This window comes from Oxyura jamaicensis, chromosome Z (assembly GCF_011077185.1).
Source record: "Oxyura jamaicensis isolate SHBP4307 breed ruddy duck chromosome Z, BPBGC_Ojam_1.0, whole genome shotgun sequence".
Lineage (NCBI taxonomy): Eukaryota > Metazoa > Chordata > Aves > Anseriformes > Anatidae > Oxyura > Oxyura jamaicensis.
The window spans coordinates 76149242-76161385 of record NC_048926.1 but is presented as its reverse complement, the minus strand read 5'-3'; the positions used below and the strand labels follow the sequence as shown (position 1 = coordinate 76161385).

Here is a 12144-nt window from a genome sequence, read left to right as displayed (position 1 = left end):
AGGGTTAAAGAATATGACCTACAAATGAATGATGTTGACACTTAGTTGCATAGACAAAGAAAGTATTGTTACAAGCTTGAATCTGGAAAGCATTATACCATTTTTATTTCTTAAGTCAATCAGTGAGTGGTCTTGATTTTTTAAAGCTGTGCCACTATTATCTCCAGGGAAATCATTCAACAGTAACTATGACATTCCTGGGTGTGGTAAAAAAAACGAGTATACTGGACTTGCACAATACAGTGATGACAATATGTAAAAGCAGAAGTTGCCTTTGTAACAGCAAACTCTAGGAAGCTAGAAAAATTACAAAGTATAGATGAAGCCAAGAAAGCTTGCCAGTTACATCAGTCAGTGTAAAAATATGATCACCAGTTTTAAAAATCAAGTTTAAGACAAAAATTCTGCCTTTCTCCACTTTTGCCTTTCCCTCCTGAAATGTTATTTATGAGAAAAGCATTACTTCATCCTCAAGAATTTTTTTTTTCTTCTTGATGAAGGCATTACATCTATTTTGGAGCAAAACAGCTGACATAAGCGACTGCTATTTTTCTCAGGTTTTTACTACATGCTGCAGAAACCTTCCACATAAATCGCCCTTATATTTGCTGCACATCAGCTAATGAAATTCCATCTGGTTCCACTATTTTGTATGGCAGGGGTTCCCAAATATTTTGGAGAGTGCTTTGCTGTTTCTCACACCCTCAAACCCACACATTCATGGCACCGCGGCCCACTTGCGATCACAGCGCAAGGAGGCTACATACACTCGATAAGCCAAGCAGGAATCGGGAACATTGCCAGCCAGTAGAATACACCAGTGTTATACACATTGACAGCATGAGACTGGCCCCAGAACATCCCTGGCCCATCAGCCACCTCCATACAAAACGACAGGCAGGCAGATCTCAGGAGCTAGGACATTGCAGGGACCCTTCCCAAGGGGTGCTTCGCATGTGGCCACCCTGTCCTGGAGGCTAAGAGCCTTTGGGTATGGACCTAGACCATGCCCCACCAGTTGGCCTCTGTACTTGGGAACATTCCCAGGAAATTTTAATTTACCACAACCACAGAAATCCCCGGAATAGTGCTCTGTCAGGTTTGCAGCAGAAGTCGCTGTATTTTACTGGATTAAGAAGGATAAAGGTACAGTGCAGAAGCAGGTCTCATGTTTCCCTTTTGAAGAAATACTTGGATCCTGGGAAATAAGGCAGAAGTAATGCTGAAAAAGGCTCTGCCAGTTAAAAGTTTTTTCTATCCATCTCACACTAACCTGTACGCTGCACCACGGGGCAGAATGGAAGCAGATTGCTAACCCAAAAGCTCCTGTCACAGAGTTACTGGTCTAGAGGGATCTCTGGAGTTCTCCAATTCAACCTTCGCCCAAAACAGGGCCAGCTCAGAGATCACTGTGTTGCTCAGGGCTTTATCCAGCGCGGCCTTGGAAACCTCCACGCAGTGAGACCACACAACCTCTCCAGACAACACTTCACTGGCCTAATAGTAAAAAACCTCTCTGCTACATCCAATTGGGAACTCTGGTTTCTGTAATGTCTGCTGTCCATCACCCTCCTGACACATACCACCATGAAGGCCCTGTCTTCTCAGTCCTCTCGCTGACATGCCTGAAGCCACATCTCCTCCAGGGTGAAGCAGCCCTAGTCCCACAGCCCCACAGGGCAAGTCCTCCAGCCCCTGACCATCTTGGCAACTCTTCACTATATTCATTCCAGAAGAACCTTCTTGTTAAAAAAGATCCATTCGCTGGGAGGCCCCAGACTGGACACCACATCAAACCAACTAATGCCAGTTAAAGAGGGACGGACCCTTGACCTGCTCTGCTACTTGTGCTCCCATTGATCTGGCCTGGGACACCGCCGCTGACAGGACTCATATTCAGCTCGCTGCCTGACAGGATCCTGAGGCTCTTGCCCACAGATCTTCTCCACTGCCTGCTCCCCATCCCCTTGCAGGGCTTTCCATGCCCAGGGCAGGGCTTTGAATGTCTCCATTGACTTTTGTATGGCTCCTGCTGACCCACTGCCCCAGGCTGGTGTCTCTGGGTTCCACAGTCCTGTCCTCACGGGAATCCACCGGGCACTCCAATGTTTGATGTCCACTGCAAACTCCATGGATGTGCTCCCTCCACATCACCAATAAGGACATGACACATGAAGGACCCCTGCAGTTCTCCACTTGTTACCAGCCTCTGGATCAACTTGATCCCATTATCTACTGCCCTCCAAGCCTCATCACCCAGCCAGTTATCTATCCATCTTGTTATCCACTCATACAGACTATAACTGCCCACCATGGATACAAGGATATTGTGAAAGACAATGCTGAAAGCCTTGTCACAGTCAGGACAAATGGCATCAACTGCTCTCTCTTCATACACAGATCCAGTCATTTTATCACAGAAGGCAGCCTGGTTTGTCCAGCATGATTTTCATTTGGTAAATCCACATCAACATCTCACCACCACCTCCCCCATGTGCCCAGAAATGCAATCTGAACAGATGAGCTTCATGATTTTCCCAGAAATCAAAGTGAGGCTGACCGGTTTGTAGTTTCTCTGATCATCATTCTGGAATTTTGTGAAGACTGATGGAGGGTTTGCTATTCTCCAGGTGTGAGGGGAACCTCCCCCACCCAATCTCTATGACCTCTTAGCTTTGATAATGAGCAGTCTTGTAAAGGATTGTTCTCTAAGTGCCCTTAGATGCAGCACATCTGGTCCAATGGACTTGGATGGGTTGTTGTGGTGTAGGAAACAGTAACACTGCTCAATAGTCTAGATTTTGTTTTCTACCTGGATTTCCAGAAATTCAGTAAGGTCTGTATAAGCACTACACTTAGTTGCAAGAAGTTGTCAGCATAAATTGCAGTTGATTGTTCAAGGGAAGAGAAGGAGAACTTATCGGATATTGTACCAAAACTTGAGCATCATTTTCTTGAGACTTCACTAAGGCCAATTCTTTGGAACTGCAGTGTGACAAACTCCTTATAAAAGGATCAACGTCTTTAAAAGACTAATTTGTTGATCTCACTAATCCTGTTGGAAAGCTGTTCTGGGCATTTTTTTCTTATTTGCCTCTTAAACAAACATGTGCTCAGCTTGTATCCATTTGCTCTTGGACACTCTTCTTTAGCTTACAGAGTTCTCTCTCACTCGTGTTCAGACTTGGTTGTTATATATAATTATTTACCTCTGTCAGTATTCAATCTGTTGAACCAACACTCAAGACTGTATGCTTTGGCTGCATATATATGAGGCTCTCTATCTCCCATATCATAAAAGTAAGCTACCTCCCAATTTGAATTTGCATTGCTTGACTGCAGATGACTAGAACAATACACATAATTCTTAATATAAACAACTAAGTAGACTGTGCAAAAAGTCTGTTGGTGGACTGACAGAAAATAAACTCAGAACTTATATAACATTTGCAGATCATCAACATTCACCTTATTTGCATGTTTTGCTTCTTCACCCTATCGCGTTTACCCTGTAGGAATCATCAGCATATGTAAATTACCTGTATTCCAGAAGGCCTGTTTTTTCAGGTAGTTCTGGAGAAAAAAGCAGTAAATAAAAATAATAAGTACATCAGAATTGGCTTAAATACTCATGCTCTTTCTTTTATTTATTTATTTTTTTAGGTGAGCCATATAGTCAGGTAAGAGTAGTTGTGTGTGTGCCTGTGAGACACTTATAAAGCAAAAAACAAATATGTTCCTTTTACAAACAGAATTATACCTAAATGTCTTCCTTTAAAGCCTTGGAAAATTTCCTTGTTTCATCTTTAAACTTCTTAGAAACATCATGTTTCACGTATCTATACAATCAGCTACTTCTGTGAAGCTTAATCTTACCAGTGCTGAAATGGTCTTTAGCTACTGAATTTTGACAGCTGTGACACGGTCTGGTCAAGATCTAGCCAGGCTGTATTCACTGGCTTAAAGTGTTCTGTAATCATTTTTCCAAACTTACTCTAAAAACTGTTGCTCATGAGAATACTTTTTTTTTTTTTTTTCCATTAACAGTGAGATTAACTGATTTCCTGTGAAACACTACATATTATAATACAATTGGGAAATACTTCCATTAACTGGGCACCCAGCATCAAGGCCTATATCATGCCTTTGTAAAAATGAGATAATTAAAAAAAAAGGGGGGGGGGGATTAACTCAATGGAGTTACAGAGCACTTATAGTAAAACAATATTTGCCTCTCAAGGTGCTACACTACAGAAAGCCACTACTGTTTTTCACCTCAATTTGATCACCACTACACAGCTGAATTCTTAAATATTTAAAATACAGTGAACAGTAACATGCACTGAAGCAGAAACATTCAGTACCTGCAGTATTAAGCAGCTCTTGCAATTCTTCTCCATTGATAACCAGATACAATACTTCATTTTGCAAAAAGGCCTGAAGGCAGGACTCCACAAAGATCGTTATTAGCATAGTAAATACGAAATGGACAACTATACATTTTAATTTCACAGATAATGAGAACAGAGTCATGATTATGTAAAGAACAAACAGTTCAAGAATTTTATTGAATTTGGGATGAAATTACAGCTTCCTAATGGAAAAGTTTGTAGTTTTGCATTATATTCATACATCCAAATGCTTTATCTTCTTTTATAATTCCCTTTTATCACTCCCTTCTATACTTCAGGCAATACTATCTATTCAACTCTTTGCTAGAAGTCTGCCTCTGAAGTAAGTTTACAAAGACAACTGAAGCAGGTCATCCTTAAAAGTTCTTTTTCATCTTTTTCCTCATTAATTCAGTGGCTTCAGGAATAATAAGATACTTTCCTACCTCTCTGAGTAACAAGCAGGTCTGTGAGCAATGGAACTACTGAAGCCTGGTTTCCTATGGTTATGACTCTTCTGTTGGATCCCCTCATGTCTAAGAAGGTGAGAAATCCAGTCAAAGCTTTCCCTTATTTGGGGCATTCATAACTTCTCTTTCCCAAGAGGATTTGCTAGTGTCTAATAATACAGTTGATCTCATTCCACTTTTTTTTTTTTTTCTTTTTTTTCCCCCCCCAAAGCAGACACATGAATAGGGTCTCTCTTCTCCATCCAGCTACCTATTTCCATGAAACTAGTAGGAACCTGATATCTTTGAGACCTTTACTCCTGTCAAATCTGTTTGAAATTGGCCAGTAGTTTCAAAAGTTATGGGGGGATGGGGGAAGAGGTAAGAGACTGGCAGTCAGTGGAGGCACACAGCATGATCACATAAGCTTTGTTTCCTTAGGAAGCAGGGTAAAACACTTGCACATTTTATTTTTTTTCAAAACTACTCTAAATGTATTAGGGAAGGAGCTTTACTTGGAGATCTACACTTTTTTTCCTTGTTTTACATTTAACTTGTAGTGTGGCAATAATACAATAAACTCCAGGTAAAACATCTGGATTCATGTCTCAGGGCTTAAAGATATACACAGTTCACAACTACGTTAATTTAGGCTTCAGAGGGAAAGCCTCATAAGGTAAATCAGAATGTATTTCCTGCGGGCTAAAGGCAGAACATGGGCCTCTGCCACGAGTCAACTGACACACAAACTTATCACATAGCAATGTATTTCTGTTTGAGACTTGAATGTCCCACAGCATGACAGGATTCTTGCTGAGGATTTTTCATTTAATCTGCTGGAATATTTGGTCCAATATTCTGCATTTATGATGTTCAACTAAAAGTTGTTCTAGAGTCAAGCCCATTTAAGGAAAGTCTTCCAAATAGGAGTGTGAAGCTTTTCTGAAGTGTTAATTCCAAAGAATATATAGCATGAACAGATATCACTGAAAAAGTCATGCAACCCTTTTGATAACCTCCCAAAAAGTTTCTACAAATGCTATGAAATGTAGACCCTGATAAAAGTGCTTTTAGCACAGATCTCCAAAATAAAAGCAAGGCCTGCAGGAGTGCTTGTGATATTACTGTCAGCAAAAGTTCCAAGATAACAAAATATGAATGATTAATACTTCCAAGATTAAAAAAAAAAAAAAAAAAAAAAAAACATGACCACATTATATGTTAGCTGCTGCATAATGGGAGCGTTTTAAAACTACCTGTCAACTGATCATATTCCTACATATGAAATCCAAACTGCAACTTTCTTTAAAAGCTTTAATAAAACGTAACTGAAATGTCTAGAGTAATAAGTGTCAGATATGAAGACAACTTGTCTTTGGAGCTACTTCCCTTCAAACACTGACCTTTAGGTTTGGGAAGTAATGGAAACTATAAAGTGCTTCTTGAATACACCCTTGGAACTAACATGCCAAGATTTTGCAGTAATTTAAGTCTGACTCCCCCCTGAATATGCTGTACTCAGAGTTAACAGCTCAATGATTGCACATGATTTCTTTGCTTGGAAAGTAAATGTATAACCACGTGAATAAGCATGAGATAATGCCTAGACCAAGGCAAAATATAAAAGTGTTCCCAACTAAGTACTACAAACAATTTTCCAGTGTGAGTAATAACACAGGATTAATTTAGAACACCCATAGACTGTTTTCTGGGTGGTTTTTCCTCCTTTGTTTACAACCTCCTTTCATGACGTTGACAGCCACTTGTTAAAACCTTTAATATCCAATCCTCCAACTACTCAATAAAAACTCCATTGAATGGAGTTATTTTATTCCACTCAGGAAAACGAGAGATTGAAGATTTTTCTCTCCAGCAATAAACGCATCTAACTGAGCTGAGGTGTACTTCTGTGTGTACTGTGCCCCACCCACGAACATGGAAATACTCAATGCATCACAAGATATATGAAGATATATGTAGTGAATATGGCATATCTCCAATAAATCGAAAATTCCATAGTGTTAACTACATAGAAGGATATAAACACTTCTATAAATTACCAAAATATGAATAGTATACTTCTTTCCATTTGAGAATCGACAACAAGGAGACAAAAAAAAAATGAATTGCCCTAATCAAGAAAGAAAAGAAGCATCAGCTCAGATTTAGGAATTCTGTGTGTGTGAGAAAGAAATAGACTTTACTGAGTTCCATCTGTCCACACTTATCATGTTCCTTGTCTTACTGTCTGACTGTTTGATTTGACCATTAACAAGAGACCTCCCTCACCCCTTTAAGATTTAAATTGCTCCACAGATATGCAGAGTGAGATTGTACACACAACAGCCAGGCTCCTGCAGTCCTCCTCAATGAACGCATCTTTTGTCTTCATGCAGGAATTTACATAATTGCAACTGCCTTCATGGCATCTTTACTTTATCAAGCCAAAGAAAAAAAAATTGAAGGAGAATTAAAAATCAAGAAGCATTTTGAAATGTATTAGTAGTAGGATGATGTGAATTTTTACAGTTAACAGAGACTTTCACTTAAAATAAAACGCTTGCTCTTTTGTCACAAGAATACCCCCAAGAAAAATAAAATTGTAGAACAAGGAAGATGGTTCAAGCTTGAACCATTTACAGGTTCAGTGGCAGCAGCAACAGCACATCTTTAACCCCAAACAGATGGGATACATATCAACCTTCAGGCCATTTTTCTCAAAACAGCTGCAGGAATCATTACGTCATTCCATTCAGAACTATAACCACCAGCAGAAAATTCCCAGTCATCTACCCAGTTTCCTTTGCATATACTCATCTAAACAAATAGTGGAACATAATGAAATGCAAGCTGCAGATAACTTGGGAGGTTAAGGAATCAAGACCCCTTTATTAAAAGCCATTCTCTTTAAGCTGCTCCAGGCCAGCAGCATTTAAACAGGTAATACTTATTTTTAGGAATGACTAGAGAAAATACTGTTTCACACCATCAAGGCTAACTAGCAGCTCACAGTATGATTTTGGCCTTCAATGAAGGATCTGTAGGGTCACTACACTTCATTTCAGGATGCTACATATATATGTTACTACATATATATTATTTTGTCTCTGGGCTCCTTGAGCGAACAAATCTTATTTTTCAGAGGTTTCCCTATAGTCAGAACAGAACAGAATTTACTACAACCTGTTCACCACCTGCCTCTCCTAAATGGGATATACTTGTGATATAGTCTTGTTTATGTTGTGGACATGAAATTAAAGAGCGGCTGAGGTCACTGGGCCTGTTCAGCCTGGAGAAGAGTAGGCTGAGGGGGGACCTCATCGCAGTCTACAACTTCCTCGTGAGGGGGAGTGGAGAGGTGGGTGACCTATTCTCCATGAACACCAGTGATAGGACCTGTGGGAACGGGGGGAAGCTGAGGCAGGGGAAGTTCAGACTAGACATCAGGAGCAGATTTTTCACTAAGAGGGTGGTTGCACACTGGAACAGGCTCCCCAGTGAAGCAGCCACTGCACCAAGCCTGTATGAATTTAAGAAACATTTGGACTGTGCGCTAAGTCACAGGGTCTAAACTTTTGGGTAGACCTGTGCAGTGCAAGGAGTCAGACTTGATGATCCTTATGGGTCCCTTTCAACTCAGAATATTCTATGATTCTATGAAATATGTCATTTATTTGATCATGCAACCATAATTAAAATTACACTTTAATTTCATAGATAAAGGTCACTTCAGAGCACTTACATTCCTCAACATTAATGTGAATGCTACATAATTTTTATTTTTCTAGATTCCATTTCAAAGCAACCTTGAAGACAAACAGAACTAATATATTTTAGCAACCCATAGTACTATTAACACCTCCCTACCCCCAAAATGGAGAGGATATAGTTCTAGAAGCTATCTATGGTTTAGTTTCATGGTACGACATTGCTTCTGCAAGACGTTTTCATCAAATGTGACTTCAGCATGCAAAAAAAGCTAAGCATGCAACCATTAGCCTGCTTTGACTTAAACTTAAGTAAGGAAAAGAACTCACTTCAGTTACTTCTAAGGATTATTTATGTAAGCAATTCATGTGAAAAACATTTTCGACTGTGTTCAACTGTGAAAATTTTCACACTATGAAGTTATTTTTCATGCCTTATGTTGCTTGGACTTTTGCCTTTTAAATAATTGCTTGTATTTTACATTAGGGGAGACATCATACAATGTAAGCAACATTTAAGGAGCTTTCAATTTTCAAATGTCACTTAATTAAATATCTTTTCAAAGGCCAGAAAATGCTGTCAGTCTCTCCTTATCGTAAGCACACATTTACATATAAACTTATATTGTAGAGTTTAAAAATAAACCTGCTTTAAACATACCTGCTCTGAAACAGCATAAACGACTCCATCCAATTTATCAGTAACCCAATTAATTTTCTAGATAACTTTATCTTCTAAACAAAAGTGTATGTGAGTTCTGAGTAAAGGAAATAGTTTCAAAAAGTTTTCCAGACCAGTGTCATTTGTAGTGTGCATGATAGTGAGGCAACCAGAAAATACAGGAATATGTGGAAGAAGGAAGAATTTCCAGATTGCCATATAACAAAGCCATTATTAAGCTATGTCAGATTCATTCACTGACATTACAAACACACCTTGTGTTACATTTTAATATATAATATTTCCATATGGATTATTAAGACGATGGTATATGGATGAATTAAAAATTTCTTTTTTTTCCTGGAAATTTCAACCCACACAGGATCTACTTATACAAACAAACATTTTAAGTGACAATTGAATTGGATTCAATTGAAACTATTTTCCCTGAAATCTTACAAATTCTTATCTGCAAAAGAAATACAGCTAACAAATAAAAATCTTAGACTGAAGTGGTTGGTAGCAACACAAACAAAACACTTTCTCCACATAATACTGTTTTCAAAAGCTGCTGCTATAAAGTATTTAGTGAATCAATGTTTTCTTAAGCCAAGACAATCCAGGAAGAAGGAAGAAATTTCCTTCACATAATTAGAATTCTATAGAGCATGACTGATTATTTCAAGGGACTGTGTTTTACAACACATTAATATACTGCCTGCTGAAGGTACAGCATTTTAATTCACTCCAAACTGAATTCCTGAATCAGCCCTGCACTACTTGCTTTGTAAAGCTGTTTCTCTTTTTCAGAGGAGTCAGTGAATTAAGTTCCTTCACTACACTTGCAGGAAAAGATATGGTGAATAGGTGAATATATTTTGCACCTGGACTGATACATCATCACTGGGACTGTAAGAAACCATTAGAAACACATAGAAAAGCCATCAACCCAATTACTAAGGTTACAACTCACAGAGATACGGAACAACAGGGCAAACCACGTATTCTGCCCAGCCTGTGGTTGTCTGCATTGTGAGATTCAAGCATTGTTTAACTTGGTGGCACCATTTTCTCCCTCAAAAATTCTTAGCTCCATGAAAGGGTATGTAGTAGCTGCTAGTTAAATGAAGAGCTCAAGTAAAGCATCATACAGCCCCATAGCCTGGATCCATGGGTTACAGTCACATCAAATTACTTGCACAACAGAACAGAAGCAAGAAGTTTTAAGGATCCAGGAAAAGGACCAAAGGATCCTTTACACTACAGCATAATTAAAAAGCACCAGCTCTGTGCCTTCAAATTCAGAGGCATGGACAGACCCCTCTGGAGAGCCCTATCTGCGTGTGGGACACCACTATGTTCTACTCACCCCCTGGCAGGACTGTCTCAATGTGGGAAAGAACCACAGAATCTCACTTCATCTTTACTATAACTTCAGTAGAGGAAACAGTATTTCTCAAGACCATTATATCTCTTTTTTTCTCTCTCTCTCTCTCTTTTGTTTTTTTGTTTTTAACATAAGCAAAACAGTGGAAAAAGGGAGAATTCATTGATAAAAGTTTTATGAAACCCCCAGGACTATAAAATTAATAGTAAACGCATTAAAATTTCTTATCAAAAATTGTTCTATTGTTCTAAGAGGTATTTTTATGAAATTTATTTACTTAATTTTAAAAACAAACATGGTATCGCATTTCAGAATTGCGAAATAATAGCTGAGGAGTACCTTAAAGAAAGTGGCATTAGGCCAGTGCTGTTTAACTTAAAACTTAAAAAAATATGTATTTCAGTTAGCAGAGAACTCGAAAAAGAACGTATACAACATCAAATGCAAGCAATAGCCAAGAGATATTTTTCCCTTTAAAGCTCAAAATGTCTTTGAATATTACATGTTATTTTATGATTCTGTATTAACCATCGGCTACCAGCATTAAAGAGTATTATGCAAATATACGTGGAAAACAAGATCTAGTTGGGCAACGTGTCTCTGAAGAACCACAATTCTACTGAGAACTATTTGTCAAGTGACAGTCAATGCAGAGTTCTAGTTTTGGTGACTTTGTGATCTCTGTACTGTCCAGGAGTTGTCATGCACTAACAGACTTGAAGACTATGCTTCACAGTCAAGTGCCCGTTGGAGGGACCTACATATAGAATTTAGTAAACAGATGAATTTTATAATTTTTATTTACTTTTAAAGCAGCATGCCATTGTCAAAGGGAGAATGCTTGAAGAGCTATTGAATGTCCACAGGATCCCATAAATTCACATGCATTCTTTTCTGACTAAACATAAAGCAAGTACTTACAAGGTCTGAACTCTCCTAGGATCAGTTAGTTATCTCCAGGTTCCCAAATATAACTTCACTGTGGTTCTCAGCAGTCTGGTCTGTAGCATGATCAGTAAAGATCTGAACAAGCTCTGTTACCTCAAACAACATCTAAATCTACTCCTATTTGAGGAAACACCAAAGAAAAATGCATCACTATTGCTGAAACTACTAAATGAATCACTAAACTTGCTTCCCATTAGAAGAACACAATGGTGTTCTTAGGCATATGAAACTGCTAGGTAAGGCCCATGAAAGTGCTACTTCAGGCAAATCCAGTCTTATGCACACATGGATACATGAAGAAGCTTTTGAAGAGAAGCTGTATCACACTCTTGGGCAGTTAGTTTAAACATGTAAGAGGCAATTACTTATTCTGAGCTGTAAGCCTAAGGAAACAGCGCTTTCAAGCTCTACGTAGTTGAAATGGAATGACTAGTAGCATGAAATAGCCCAGACTGTGAAACAAATAGTGTAAAGAGACTCTACCAGCCCACACAAACATAAGTGGGAGATGAACCAGAGCAGCAACAGAGAAGGCTGGAAAGCCTCTCCACTGCCACATGTAAAAGAACAAGAACTCATTAAAAAGAAAAATAAAATGGAG

At 38.7% G+C, this 12144-nt stretch overlaps 1 protein-coding gene across 1 annotated transcript in view; it reads right to left on the bottom strand.

The window, feature by feature from the left end:
- XRCC4 (X-ray repair cross complementing 4) overlaps window positions 1-12144 on the bottom strand; it is a 183820-nt gene that overhangs the window by 110122 nt on the left and 61554 nt on the right. The window lies entirely within an intron of this gene.